Below are 16,650 nucleotides of genomic sequence, written 5' to 3'. Positions count from 1 at the left end.
CATCAACTGATTAAAAACTACTTGTTTCCATTCATGATAGTTATGTGGAGTGAGCAATGGAACTTTTGAAAAATCCATAATGAACCAAACAATGACTAAAATCTACTGATAACTCCTTCAAATTACTAATTCAATTAAGAAAATTGAAATCCAAGTATTCAGCAAGTGCAAATATAGCCAAAAAATACCTATTTGTGAAAGTGATATGCCTACTGCAAATCACTGAAATCTGATTACAGATATGGAAAGTAGAGGAAAAATCATGCACTTTCAAAAAAAATTGCACATGAAAATGTTATCGCATGTGCCCAAATAGAGCCTTGAAAGTTAAAGAAAATGGGATTTACGATTTTTAGAAAAAAATTCCGAGATAGAGATCCAAAATCACCCGCACCACTGTGTAGATTGTGAAATTTTACTCCAAAACAAAAAAAATTGCTCAGAAAAAGGAGTCTGTATGAGGAAGATATCACTATTTGAAAATCACCTCTGAAATTTATTTTTTGAATCGTTGCCACCGCACCTTCAAAAATCAAATGGCTCTAGATTTGGCCTCAGATGTTCAATTTGGATGAAACAAAATATGAGTTAGGGGTTTTCAGACCCCCTCTATATGATGTCGACTTCTGATTTGCACCAGCAAGCTCCAATTTTCACCTGCAGTACAAGGTCACAAAATAGGACTCCCGAAATCTCCTCCAAATTGTGATGTCCAAATTGCCAAATGCTGCACGAACAATGAGTCAAGTCAAGATTGCACTTCTTGAGAAGAATTCTTAACACCATGAGAGCTTTGATACCATGTTAGAGTTTTAGGTGACTCTACAACACCCCCAGGATCAAATGAAAGACCAAGATAGCTTCCACAAGAGAATGACAAGACAATTGCATGAAGATGCAAGAATGCTATTATTGATAATGGACTTGATTGACATCCAATGGATTGATTTAAAATATAAATAATAGGCCTCCTTATATAGGAGAGACGCTAAGAGACAATGATAAGGAGAAGGTAAGCTATCACCCACACAAGGTGGAATCACATGTCCACAAAAGGTGGATCATCCTCCATTATGCAATGAAGTATGTGCGATGATGAGGATGATAATGTGATATGTTCACTAAAGGTGGAATGAGATAACAACTATGACCACCTAGAGTGGAATTCTCCTACACCATGTGTTTAATTGAGGTGCAAACTCCCAAATGTCTCACTCATAAACTACTATGCAATGCATTATCTTAAGTAAGCTTAAGAAATTGTAATTAGTGAATATTTAATTACACCAACACTTTCAAATGAATGAAGCCCCAAAATATACTTTTAATGCTCATCATTCGCAAACTTGTATACTTTCAAACCATACAAAATACCCTGCTCATCATTCACAAACTTGCATACTTTCAAACCATACAAAATACCGTGAGCTCCCCAGACACACGAATGAAGCCCCAATTTTGTTGTTGCCACTCATACTTTTGCTAATACAATGCGCAATAATATAATATACTTTTTCTTTTTTTTTGTTATGACCCGAATTGGTCGAATTTTCAAAAAACTTGGGAAAACTTAACTCAATTTCGACCAATGCAGGGATTAAAACAAAAAAAAGATGGAATCATAATTTTTGTCGAAAATTTTGGTAGAAAAAAAAGTGAAATTGTATTAGTGATGAGTTACATAAGGAAATTTTAAACATTTGGTCACAGCTTCAATCAATATATTTACCAAGGAAATTCAAGGATCAAACTTGGTCAACAATAAGCATAAAAGAAGCAATGATGGTAGGATGAGGTTCACAGATAAATTACTAAAAGGGTTTATTGCACCTCAAATTGTGATTGACAATAGGCAAAACCAATGATTTGAAATAAACAATTGAAAATAGGAGTGAACCAGAAAAATAAAAATGATGACTATGAAAAATTCCAAACTAACATAACACTCAAATGAATGTAAAATAACTAAGCATGATAGAAAGGATGAATCAACCCGCTAATCATCTAATCCATAGCATCTAGTAATCATATGGAAAAACAACATCATGGTAACATACATGAGCATAAACCAACTAACTCTATAAACGAAAATAACATAAATCACATGGAAACATACTCTAGAAGAAACAAAGAACCATGTGAGCATCTAGCTCCAAAACTAAACATGGAGAAAGGCCAACTCTACACGCCGATCACCAGGAGTGGTAAAGGTAGCTACATCTCCCAACTATGTGGAACCCATAGACTCACTCCTGCCATGCTGATGGAGATAGTGATCTGACCTCAAATACACATAAGACAATAATCCATGGCTAACACTGACGCCGAACAATACAGTGGACTAAAACCAAGATCATGAGACAATGCAATACAATAGATCCTGGTTAGATGCTCTATGGGTCTACTATGTAGGGACTCTGGTGGAGAGTAGGTTTCTTGGGACTCCCAAGTGCAACATCGTTATAGATCATTCCCCTTGGGACTCCCTTAGGAGGCCAAAATTCTGGGTCCTTGACTGAATCATGCAGATAATGTGGTTTTTTCTTATCTTATTTAATTACCCATGAATTTATTTACCTATCACTTATTAGAAAATTCTACATGTATACGTTGTCGAGAACACGACTTAGGATTATGAGAGAAGCCCCTCCACCGACCTACCTTGCATACTCATGCTCATCACATGATCAGTGCCCATAGGCAATGTAGTTTCCCAAGCCAACCCTAATGAACATAACTCAAATGACAAGCGACTAGGAGCTTGGGACTCGTAAGACTGATAAGTGTATGCTTACATGCTCATGTGTGGGCACACCAACTACATGACAATCATAGTAACAAGGGTTGGATGAGAAACATATAAAAAACTAGTAAAACAAATCACTCAATTGGCCTATATCCAAGAGTACAAACACAAATCCCAATGCAATAAAAATACATCAAGGGATAGATAGATATCCCTATGGATAATCTGGATCCACGACCAACTTTCATGCCAAGAAAACTTGAGAAAATTAGGTAGCACACAAATCAAGGTAAAAACAAGAGATGACAAAAAACCTCAAAATTAAAACCTATTACGTCACTTGGTATAAAAGTCATAATTATCAAATAAAATATGGGTTCAGAGGCTGTATGCAAAAATGGTCAGCATAATGGCACAAAACCCTAAACCCTCAAGTCAAAAAGCACTCAAATGCTTGTACCCACACAACTGGGTAGAGCCAACATATAGGAACGAAGGGGACACTAGTTCTCTACCTCCTAGCAAACTGCTATCCAAAAAAAACTATAAAATAGAGCTGAAACATAAAAATAGGAGAGCCCTACCTGGCAGCCAAAAGGGGCAAATCAAGAACACACGTGATAAAATAATTACTTCGTAGAGATCACCCAAAAGCTTGGCAAACCAAAGTCTCCTTGAGTCAGATCCAACAAGACCAACGTTGTGACGATCCCACGCATGTAGCTCCCACAACAGATCAAACAATAATTCGTCTTGAAGAGGATCTGGATTTTTGCTCTCAACTTTCTAATTCAAAAGTGATAAGTGAGGGAATAATTTCCTTTTGAGATATATATTCACATTTTAAAAGTGGAAGATTATATTAGGAAAAAAATAGGCTCACTAAAATAACCCTTTTCAACCTAGACAAAATCAAGCAATTCTAATTAAATGGAATTCAACTACGATAGAGCTATCATGAATTAAAATAATTAAATCAAATATAAAATTCTCTTAAACTATTAAATCACGATATTTCAATATAACTTTTGCAATGACTATGAACCTCTAACTGCATAGACACACTCATTGGTCTAATCACATAATGCAAATGAGACTAGATTTATTAAATCACTAGAGGGTTTAATTAATCAATTAAATAGGATACATCGACCATACAGGGAAAACATTGGATAGGTAAGACCAATCAAATCACTAACTCCATGTGCCACTATCAGGGATATAAATCTTGCATACTAAACAACATGATCAGGTGCAATTGCATAATATAATATAGTTGAAGCGATAAATGCATTAAATCCCATTAAATAACTATTTATTTAACACATTAAAATCATCTATTTAAATCACTCTCTGCATCATAAAACATCTCAAAGCAAGAATGAAGTAAATAGCCATATAAATAAATCAAAGTATCTAGAATCCAATAAGTCCATCATATAATCATAAATAGAGTATATGCCCAAATACAAAATAACCAGATATCATCATAAAGCATCATGTCACATCAATAAGTATCATCATGCATATATGATCAAATTGAACAACATAGCATCTAACATCTATGATACTGGTAAATCAAAATAAAGTATTTGACCATCAGGTCATCTCAAATGTCCTCGGACATGAATATCAAAGTATCTCTTGAAACTAAAATATAACAAGGTACTAAATGCAAACATAAGAGGCACTACATGGTCTTACCATGTTTAGCCATCTAATGTTTTCTGTCATTTCCATATTGTGATTTTCTAACAATCTCACTTACAATATCTCGAATTTCTAACTATCTCACTTATAATATCCCACAAATATTTTTCGATAAAAAATAATTATATTTTAATTTTCTATGCATGAAATTCATACCCTTCAAACTTTGCAATAGTAGTTAGTTTATTCATTGTCCTTATTACTCCAAATGAAAAGTTAAAATCCACACCTTTTGCAATATAACTATCTCCAACATGAGATTAATATACTATCAAAACAAGTCCCTTTTTCCCCTTTCAAAGCTTTCAAACAATGTAGAATCCAAAGAGCTCAAAACTCTAGATCTAAGTTCCCCAAACACTCATTAACAAACTTCCCATTGAAAATGATATTAGGAAATAAATAAACTCTATCTATATGATTACTCATTCAAGTGATCAACTCATAAAAAACCCTCATGCAATTGGTACTGGAATCCAATTGCTTAGGAAATTGACTACTCTTGGACCAATGCTTTTATCTTCAACTAAGCCTTCATACTTTCAAGAACATGCTCCCATAGGAGAAAAGCGTGCTTATGCTCAACAAAATCACATTACTAATTGGTCAATGGAAGAGACTCATTTATAGTCATTGGGAAGAATCAACAACTGAGAAATGTCTCTAGCATAAGACAATATTATATGATAGACCGTACTGATCCAATGAAATACCTCTTGGACTCCTTACAATAAGCTCAATATAGATGTTGATCAAATTCAATGTCTGTCGGAAAGAGTGATATATCAAAAACATGAACTTAGACAAAGTTGAAGCAACACTTGTTTACACACAAATCATATGCATAGGACTCTTGTTATGTTCTTTCATCAAAGATAGGTGCAAAAAACTATATCTCATTATGATTTGCAATACTTTATGCTAACATCTCCTTGTGTTTATATTTCTTTTAACACTTCATCATTGCATCATTGCACATTGCAACAACAAGAATCCACCACATTATTGGATGCTAGAAAACAACACCATTCTCTGACCATCACTATTGTTATTTACATATTTATATCTTATGCCATCAAATAAGCTTTAAAATGACATATCTCAAGGAAAGAGACAAAATAATCCTCTGCTACCAAAATGAAAGAGCAAATTCAACCACAATGGAGTCAAATTTATATTCAATCAAATAGCGTGACTTAAATAGGCATTGCAAAGCACAAAAGAAGTTGTATAACTATAATAACTAACTGACATTTATACGTTATTAATGTTGGTGTTAGTAATTTTAACATTTTGTCCACCTTATGTTATCATCCGTAATTTTTGGATTATGAATTCTTCTTTCTGTTAACTTGAGTGTAGGGTTAATTTTGTGTGTAATTAATCACTTTCTTCTACTTATATATGGTAGTTTTATATACTGTATAAATCATGCATTCATATGTAGATTAATCAAATCAATGAATAATAAAATTTAATTCTAAACAAGCTTTGGTCTGTAATACATGTAAATAGAATTTGCAAAACAAAATGAGACTTCTTCTTCCAGCTCCCAAGCTTTGATATCATGTGATATTTGTAGCTATAGCTGCCTACCCATCCTAACAAAAAACCAAATGATTATAGAAACGGGAAAAAAATAGAGCATTTGATAATTATAACAGAGTAGTTTAAAGAAACTTCGTATCAACCATTTTTTGATTATTAATTTCATCAATTACAATCCTATATGAGAAATATGAAATTATGCAGTTATAAACATGCATTACAATTGACTGATAGTCAACTAAAGTTAGGATAGTAGATACATCAAAATGATATGGCTAATGCATTTAGTTAAGTCTAATGGACCCACTCTCATAACTTTAGTAGACTATTAGTCAATTGTAATGCATGTTTACTACTACTTAATTTTATTTATTTTTTCATATAGGATTGTAATTGATGAAAGTAATACTAAAAAAGTGGTTGATACAAAGTTTGTTTAAACTACTATGTTATAATTGTCAAATGATAGTCTAAGCAATGAAAGGGCACTATGTGCTCTATATGATATAAAATATCCTTTGAAATATAAGACATATTAGTCCATAGTTGATGGGTACACGACCCAAGAACAAAATGGAACCAATAGAAAAGGGCAAATTATATTAACTGAGAAAATAAGCTAGTACAAATAGTGCAGAGAAAATAAACTTCAAAACATGCCCTAAGGGCTTACAATAGCATAAATCTGGAGATGATTTCTCCTTTTAGTACCTCCTCTCAAACTCCACTCCGAACTGCCTTTTACAATGCCAGAAATCTCCTTAAATAGACCCCAGAGGGTTAAGGACTAGGAGTACATTCTAGAAAGTGCTAGTAGGCATCCACCGACCAAATAGAAGGTTTCGGAAGCTGCGTTAGAAGTCGGTGCAATTCTAGAAGAATCTAAAAACGATAACCGAACTTTCGGGAGGCATAACTTTTGAACCATAGCTCCGATTGACGAACTGTTTACATTTTCAAAAAGCTCTCGAAGCGCTCTATAGCCCTATGGACTAGCTTCGCTCGTCCCCCATTTTTCAGCCCTTTTCGAGGTCATTTAATGCCCCTAACCTGACTTTGAAGCATTCTTAGGGGGTCTCCAAAACTCGAAAAACTGCAATAATTTTCAAACCGTGGGGCCTTTTCACCTGATTCTTTTTCTGGAACGCTCTAAATCACAATTACATTCATCTGGTCAATTCACACCTTCTAGGTCACCAAAATGATGGCCAAATTGCATGCTTCTATTTTTTTGGGATTTTCAAACGCACTGATAGTGGAACTGTGAGAGTTGGAACCTTTATTTGACCCAAATGGGTATCCAAAAATGAAAAGACATGAAACAGAAACTAAGTCTAGGTACATTTTTTTTGGTGACACAGGATTGCCCTTATACCTCTGGATGCTCCTGCATCAGACACCCAAGGTAGATTGAAAAGTGACCCTATCACTTTATGGATGGTAGAGGAAATCCCAAATGGGAAACCTCAGCTGCTGAAATCCAAGTTGAGTCCTCAATCGGTCGTCCTTTCCATTTGACCAAATACTCTTCATACTGCCTGTTTCTGGTACTCCTACCCACACGATGATCTAGAATGCCTTCTATCTCCTCCTTCTTAGAAGCAGGAATTGGACATGGCTCTAACACCAGCTCATCATCTGCAAGATCATCATGATACTATATTAAATTTGCAATGTTGAAAATGGGAGAAATGTGAATACCATCTGGAAGCTCCACTTCATATGCATTTCCAGAGTCATGTTTCTTCAAAATTTTGCAGGGGCCAAATTTCTTCATTTTCAGCTTGTTGTAAGTACCGACTGGAAATCTTTCTTTTCGTAAGTGCACCATGACTAGATCCCCTACTTGGAATTCCTTATGTCTTCTCCTTTGATCAGCCCTAGCTTTATACTCTTGATTCAGCTTGGTAATGTGTGCTTGAACCTCCTCATGTAGATGCTTGATATGTTCAACAAATTCTTCTGCTTCAGCACTTGTCCTCTCCCCTTGCTCTATCTTCCTCAATTCTGGTGTAGTCCTTGGGCTATTCCCATATACAATTTGGAATGGTGATTTTTCAGTACTCCTGTTTATAGAGTTATTATAAGCAAATTCTGCTTGTGGTAGAATCAAATCCCATCCCTTGGGCTTATCCCTAACTAAACATCTCAGCAAGTTGCCCAAACTTCTATTTACCACTTCTATTTGACCATCAGTCTGTGGGTGATGCGTGGAACTGAATTTTAGGTCTGTTCTCAACTTCTTCCACAATGTCCTCCAGAAATACCCCACAAATTTAGTATCTCTGTCAGAAACTATACTCCTTGGAAGACCATGTAGTTTTACCACCTCTTTGAAAAACAAGTCTGCAATATGGACAACATCATGAGTTTTGTGGCATGGAATGAAATGTGCCATTTTGGAGAACCTATCAACCACCACAAATACTGAGTCATTACCCCTTTGTGTCCTTGGTAATCCAAGAACAAATTCCATACTTATGTCCTCCCATGGCTTTGATGGAACAGGCAATGGCTGATATAGACCAGTATTGTGACTAAACCCCTTGGTAACTTGACAAACCTGGCAACTTTGTACGAACTTCTTCACATCCTGTGAAATTTGAGGCCAAAAATAATGTTCTCTAAGAATGGCAATGGTCTTATCTCGACCAAAATGTCCTACCATCCCTCCACTGTGTTTCTCCTTAATCAGATTTTCCCTCATGGAACTCCTTGGAATGCACAATTGACTACCTTTGAACAACATGCCATCCTGAATCAAATAATCTAACCACTTGGTTCTATCTACAGCAACAGGCTCTTTACAAGCCTTCCATGCTTTAGAAAAATCTCGGGGTACAAATTCTTGAGTTCATCAAACCCAACTACTTCAACCTACATTACTGTAAGCAGTGATTGTCTCCTACTTAGTGCATCTGCAACCCTATTAGATTTTCCACTTCTATGCTTCAACACAAATGTATAACTCTGTAAGAATTCTACCCACTTCATATGCCTCTGATTCAATTTACCTTGGCTATTTAGGTACTGTAATGCTTGATGATCAGTATACAAAACAAATTCCTTTGGCAATAAATAGTGCCTCCATTTCTTTAAGGCCTGAACTATTGCATAGAACTCTTGATCATAAACATAATACTTCTTCTTTGCATCATTCAATTTCTCACTAAAATATGCAATAGGCTTACCTTCTTGGCTTAATACAGCCCCAATAGCACTGCCACTAGAATCACAATCCACCTGGAACACTTTTCTAAAATCTGGAAGTGCCAACACAGGCTGTTCTGTCACCTTCTTCTTCAGCAATTCAAAACTTCTCGCAGCTGTTGTAGTCCATTTGAACTCTTTTCTATCCCCTCTTATTGTATCAGTTAGGGGTGCACATATGCCACTGAAATTCTTTATAAACTTCCTGTAAAAACTAACCAGACCATGAAATGATCTTACCTCAATAACAGACCTTGGAGTAGGCCATTCCAAGATGGCTTTTACCTTCTCTGGATCCATTTTGAGACCTTCAGGTGATATAACAAACCCCAAATAGACTAACTCCCTTTTTGCAAAGATACACTTCTTCAGATTAATTAATAGTTTCTCTTCCCTTAGCCTTTCAAGGACACTACGAATATGCAATAAATGTTCTTCCAAAGTCTTGCTGAAAATTAAAATATCATCCAAATAAACAATAACAAATTTTCTCAAGAACTTCTTAAGTACCTCATTCATGAGCCGCATGAAGGTGCTTGGGGCGTTCGTCAATCCAAAGGGCATGACTAACCACTCATAAAGACCCTCCTTGGTCTTGAAGGCTGTTTTCCACTCATCTCCTTCTCGAATCCGTATCTAATGATAGCCACTCTTCAGATCTATCTTTGTGAAGTACTGAGCTCCACTCAAGCAGTCCATAAGATCATCCATCCTTGGCAAAGGAAACCGGTACTTGATGGTTATCCTATTTATAGCTCGGGAATCTGTACACATCCTCCACTCTCCATCCTTCTTTGGTGCGAGTACTGCAAGTACTGCACATGGACTCAGGCTCTCTCAAATCAAGCCCTTCCTCAACAGCTCTTGAACCTGTCTATTTAGCTCCTCTGTTTCAGTAGGAGTCATCCTGTGAGCAGCCTTGTTAAGCAAACTAGCTCCTAGAATCAGATCTATCTGATGACTGATTTGCCTTACTGGTGGCAATCCATCTGGAACATTATCAGAGATAATATCTCCAAATTCCCCTAGTAAATCTAACACTTCAAATGGTATTTCACTACTATCTTCTTTATCTTTCCTAGGAATCAAAGCATAGCACATATGCTGATGTTTCATGCCATCTAAAAACTTCCTTCCATCAACAAGACAAATCCTAGCACTGCTACATACCTTTTCACCTTCCTTTTTCATGGGCTTCAATTTGTGGCAAACTCCATCCTTTGTTAGAGAGTATGTGTTTGCATGTCCATCATGTATTGCATGTCTATCAAACTACCATGGTCTACCCAACAATAGATGGCAAACATCCATCGAAATAACATCACAGAGAACTTCATCATGGTAACTCCCAATTTTGAATTTTACTAAACATTGTTCACTTACCAGGACCTTATGATCATCTTTTACCCAAGAAATCTGATAGGGCTGGGGATGTTTCTCCCTCTTGAGCTTCAGCTTAGAGACCATCTCTTCTAATACCAAGTTGTCAGTGCTACCACCATCAATGATCACATCACAACATTTATCCTCACACTTGCATCTGGTACGGAACAAACTCCTCCGTTGTCCTGGTTCATTCTCACCACTTAGTAGGACTCTTTCATTTACCAAGGTCTCTCCTCTTTCTGCATCCTCTGAATGTGATGATTGTGCATCCTCATCCACATGAGCAACCCTAGCTTGACCCTCAGCTCTCCTATCTATCCTTCCTTGTCGTTGAGGGCATTCAAAGGCACGATGACCTTCTTCATTGCAATAGAAACAGGTACCACGGAAGCCTCCTCTTCCTTGTCCACGTCCTCTACCTCTTCCTCTTTGATTTCCAAAGTCTTGATCATGGGAGCGGTTGAAACCCTCATTCCTCTAGTTTCTGCTAGTACCCACATCTTCATTTTTCTTTTGGGTTTCATTGCAGCCTCCAGATGATCTACCGCTTCCCCTTCCTCCTTGACCGCGCCCTCTTTGTCTTCCTTCAAACCTTTTATTCAACTTCTCTTCAACTCGTAGGGCAAACTGGTATGCCTCTTCAACGCTGGTCATTCTTACCAGACTTAATTCCTCCTGGATGCTTGGTCGCAACCCACTGATATAATGAGCAACCTTCTCCTTATTTGCTTCTGCATGTCTCGCTCTAATCAAGAGTCGGTAAAACTCCTCTGTATATTCTTGGACTGATCTTCCTGCTTGGTTTAACACATGCATCTTCTTAAACAGATCCAGCTCGTAGTCTACAGGAATGAACTGCTTCTTCAATTTGTCCACCATGCGATCCCATCTTGTGATCTTCTCCTTTCCTCTTTTGTTTCTTTCCAATTGAACCTCTTGCCACCAGATTTTGGCATGGCCTTTTAGTTTGGCCTTTGTAAACTTAACCTTATCTGGGTCCTTGATATCCTCATACTCAAAGTATTCTTCTAGTTCATTGATCCAATCAATCAACTCATCTGGTTTCAGATTTCCTGAAAATACACCCACTTCAATTGTGGGTCTTTTCCCAAACTTAGTAATGGCCCTAAAAAGCCTTTCCTCTGCATGATTCAGAACTTCTCCATCAAATTCCTCTTCTGGTCCCATTACTTCTTCTTCATTGTCATCCTCACTGTTGTCACCAGCGGCAATATTTACTCCTCTACGGAGCTCCTCTTGGAATGCCTGCACCTGCCTTTGGAGGGCTCTAACCTCCTCAGGATTAATGGCTCTAGCCCTTCCACCACACTCTCTTCGTGGAGGCATCTTCTAACTCGAACCCACAACCACACAGTCCTGGTGCAAACTGCCTCACAGTCGGCGCTCTGTCTACACACTCAGGAAAACCTGCTCTGATACCACTTGTTGGGTACACGACCCAAGAACATAATGGAACCAATAGAAAAGAGCAAATTATATTAACTGAGAAAATAAGCTAGTACAAATAGTGCAGAGAAAATAAACTTCAAAACATGCCCTAAGGGCTTACAATAGCATAAATCTGGAGATGATTTCTCCTTTTAGTACCTCCTCTCAAAATCCACTCCGAACTGCCTTTTACAATACCAAAAATCTCCTTAAATAGACCCCAGAGGGTTAAGGACTAGGAGTACATTCTAGAAAGTGCTAGTAGGCATCCACTGACCAAATAGAAGGTTCCGGAAGCTGTGTTAGAAGTCGATGCAATTCTAGAAGAATCTAGAAACGATAGCCGAACTTTCGAGAGGCATAACTTTTGAACCGTAGCTCTGATTGACGAACCGTTTACATTTTCAGAAAGCTCTCAAAGCGCTCTATAGCCCTATGGACCAGCTTTGCTCGTCCCCCATTTTTTGACCCTTTTCAAGGTCATTTAATGCCCCTAACCTAACTTTGAAACATTCTTAGGGGGTCTCCAAAACTCGAAAAACTGCAATAATTTTCAAACCGTGGGGCCTTTTGACCTGATTCTTTTTTTGGAACGCTCTAAATCACAATTACATTCATCTAGTCAATTCACACCTTCTAGGTCACCAAAATGATGGCCAAATTGCATGCTCCTATTTTTTCGAGATTTTCAAACGCACTGATAGTGGAACTGTGAGAGTTGGAACCTTTATTTGACCCAAATGGGTATCCAAAAATGAAAAGACATGAAACAGAAACTAAGTCTAGGTACATTTTTTTTGGTGACACAGGATTGCCCTTATACCTCTGGATGCTCTTGCATCAATAGTCAATATCATTAATACTCAAACATATAACTTTTTGTTCATAATTGCTTGACTTAGAAACATGTCCAAGGAGATAGGGCATTAGATGCTACTCAAGGAAATGATTCTCTATCCCCTTTTTCCAAGACAAATAATTTTACGAGGTTAGCTTGACAATAGAAAGATGAAAACGTATACTCCCTAAAAATGGAAATTTATCTCAGGTTGTGATAAAAATAGGAACACACTAATAACCCCCAATTTAATGAAAAAACACATTCTAAACAAGCTTTGGTCTGTAATACATGTAAATAGAATTTGCAAAACAAATTGAGACTTCTTCTTCCAACTCCTAAGCTTTGATACCATGTGATATTTGTCGTTATAGCTGCCGACCCATCCTAACAAAAAACCAAATGATTACAGACACGGGAAAAAATAGAGCAATTGATAATTATAACAAAGTAGTTTAAAGAAACTTCATATCAACCATTTATTTGATTATTAATTTCATCAGTTACAATCCTATATAAGAAATATGAAATTATGCAGTTATAAACATGCATTGCAATTGATTGATAGTCAACTGAAGTTAGGACAGTAGATCCATCAAAATGATATGGCTAATGCATTTAATTAAGTTTAATGGACCCACTCTCATAACTTTAGTAGACTATCAGTCAATTGTAATGCATGTTTACTACTCTTAATTTTAATTTTTTTTTCATATAGAATTGTAATTGATGAAAGTAATAATCAAAAAGTGGTTGATACGAAGTTTCTTTAGATTGCTTTGTTATAATTATTAGATGATTTGTTTTTTTCCTATGTCTGCAATTTGTTTTTCCTTTGGTTGTGTAGGTAGCTATCGGTGCAAATCTCACATGGTATTGGAGTTTAGGGAGATAGAAGTCTCAATTTGTTTTGCAGATTCTATTTACATGTATTACATACCAAAGCTTGTTTAGAATGTTTTTTTTCATTAAATTGGGGGTTGTTAGTGTGTTCCTATTTTTAATCACAACCTAAGATAAATTTCCATTTTGGGGATTATATGTTTTCATCTTTCTATTGTCAAGCTAACCTCACAAAATTATTTGTCTTGGAAAAAGGGGATAGAGAATCATTTCCTTGAGTAGCATCTAATGCCCTATCTCCTTGGACATGTTTCTAAGTCAAGCAATTATGAACAAAAAATTGTATGTTTGAGTATTAATGATATTGACTATGGACTAATATGTCTTATATTTCAAAGGATATTTTATATCATTTAGAGCACATAGTGCCCTTTCATTGCTTAGACTATCATTCGACAATTGTATGGAGATATTGATCCATCATCTGAAAGTGATGATCGCTTAAATAACCAGGCTGTGATACTAAGATTTCAACCGCCCCATGTTACATGGACACATTCTTCTTTGATGATTAGTTTATTGATAACCTTGGTGCTCTTGTTGTTTCTTCCAAGATTAAAGTTGCTTTATTGAAAGCTTCCAATGATTCTTTACAATAGGATCATTTGTGTCTTTCAAATTTAATTAATTGGGATCAATTTCTATCAGGCATATGTTTTTGTTTGTAGAATCCCTCATTTCAGATCTAGATGATAGTATAGATTTTATACATCTTCTATTTGATGAAGGTGATTCTCTATTAGTAAGGGAACCTTTTGACCCACTTCTTCCTTCTCTACATGGTCATTCTTCACAAATTGATATGAGTTTGGATACATTTGTACAATATTTTGAGGAGATCTATTTGCCTTCTAAGGTGATAAATGTCTTTTGATTATGTTGTACATCAGATTTTAAAATATTCTAGCTATTTCAAGATTAATGCAGAGACTATGGAGCAAGTTTCAGAGACAACATACATCTAGACTTTTCTTCCTACATATTCTTCTTAGGATTGGGGAGGCTTCATTCACTTATTTTTAGTTTTGTTTCTTCTTGAAGGGAAGCATGTTGTTCGAAGATCGTGGACCACCTTCTACACATGGTTTTGAGCATCTACCATTAACTACACATTATTGAGGGATCTATCTTCTCTTCTATTTCACTTTCTTGGTGATCTTCACAAGACAAAAGTAATTGTAGTATGGTCATTTTATTGCTTGGTTTTTATTCACATTGGGTTTCCCCTCTTTCCAATTAACTTTCATTGATTTTTTCTCTTTTCTTCTATTAAAATTAAGAGGGGGTGTTGGTGTTAGTAATTCTAACATTCTGTCTACCTCAAGTTATGATTTGTAATTTGTGGATTGTGAATTCTCCTTTTCATTAACTTGAGTGTAGGATCAATTTGGTACGTAATTAATCACTTTCTTATACTTCTATATGGTAGTTTTACATTGTATAAATCATGCATTCCTATGTAGATTAATTAGATCAATGAATGATAAAATTTCATTTTTAGTAATTTTATTTTTCTTATGTTCAAAATTGTAATTTTTGTTTCTTCTTAAAACTAGATATAATTTATTTTGAACACAACTATGTAAAATTCTACAATTAAAACCAAATAGTTAAAAACAATGCCAACAATTAATAAATATATAAACAACCTCAAATGCAACCAAAACTTCTAGAGTGCAAGTGCCTTGGATGTTTGTCATTACATATTTGATGCTCCTCACTTTCCCATTAACATCAAAACATTTTACTAGCCACCCATACTAAATTGACCATTCAAACAATCCTTCTATGCACTAAAAATATTAACTAGCCCACTCTTCGATGCAGCAAAGACCATGTTGAAGTCAAAAGTCAAAAAGGTTCATTGCCATATCTACACAACCTATTATCTTCACCAAATAGCAAACTAGTGCCCTTGCAAAATAGTCTACCTATGAAACTTGTGCAAATGTTCTTATTCATTTAGGGCCTCTTTGGTTGCGTGAATAGGAATACGTATTTTGGAATAGAAAATGGGGCTATGTATTCTTGTTCTCTGTTTGGTTCAGCCAATATTTGATGGGAATTTGCGGACTCCAAAATTTATGTTTTCTAAAATAAAAAAAAGTGGAATAAGGATATGTATTCCAATAACACCTATTTGGGTGGAATTGCAAAACCCCATTTTTAGGCCAAAATTGAAATATGTATTCCTATTTTAGTTTGTATTCCAATTCCATTTTGGTGCATCCAAACGAAGAATTCAAAATTTTAAGAATTTACATATGCCTATTCCGCTTGTATTCCCGTTGCCAAACGACCCTCTAAATTATTCATAAATATTGTCCGACAACATTCCAATGTAATTTAGCTTTTCCATACATTGACAATCAAAATTGAAAAAGCATTCATTACCAACCGGCTTTAAAATCTGTTCTGCATGTTTTCTGCCATACACCTCCTCCCCTATAGACGATCCTTTGCACACAACAATTTAGACCTTAATGTAATATTTTTTAAAAAATAACGTAAATACAAATTGGAATGTCCCGTATTGTACCACAATTTCGACAGCTAATGCGTCGCAGTAAACCCTAGACTCCAATTACGTCCCCGAAAATTATCTCATGCTCGGGACTTTCGAAATGATTATCAACTACAACACGCTTCTTTTCTCTACTACATTTTCATATCTCCAAATCTGCTTAAATCACAATTTCATGTCCACCTAGAAGCTGCCGTCTGCCTGAAAAATTAAATGAGAGAAACCGAACCAGTGTCAGGTAATAATGGAAGTCTCACAAATCAAGTCCATTCGAACCATCTTCTCACAATTAATGTACTGGAATTGGAGTAGCACATTAATGACTCTTGCAATTGG

This window comes from Cupressus sempervirens, chromosome 5, assembly GCF_028749045.1.
Source record: "Cupressus sempervirens isolate cs-2001-9-10 chromosome 5, ASM2874904v1, whole genome shotgun sequence".
Lineage (NCBI taxonomy): Eukaryota > Viridiplantae > Streptophyta > Pinopsida > Cupressales > Cupressaceae > Cupressus > Cupressus sempervirens.
Note: the sequence above shows the minus strand (reverse complement) of the source record.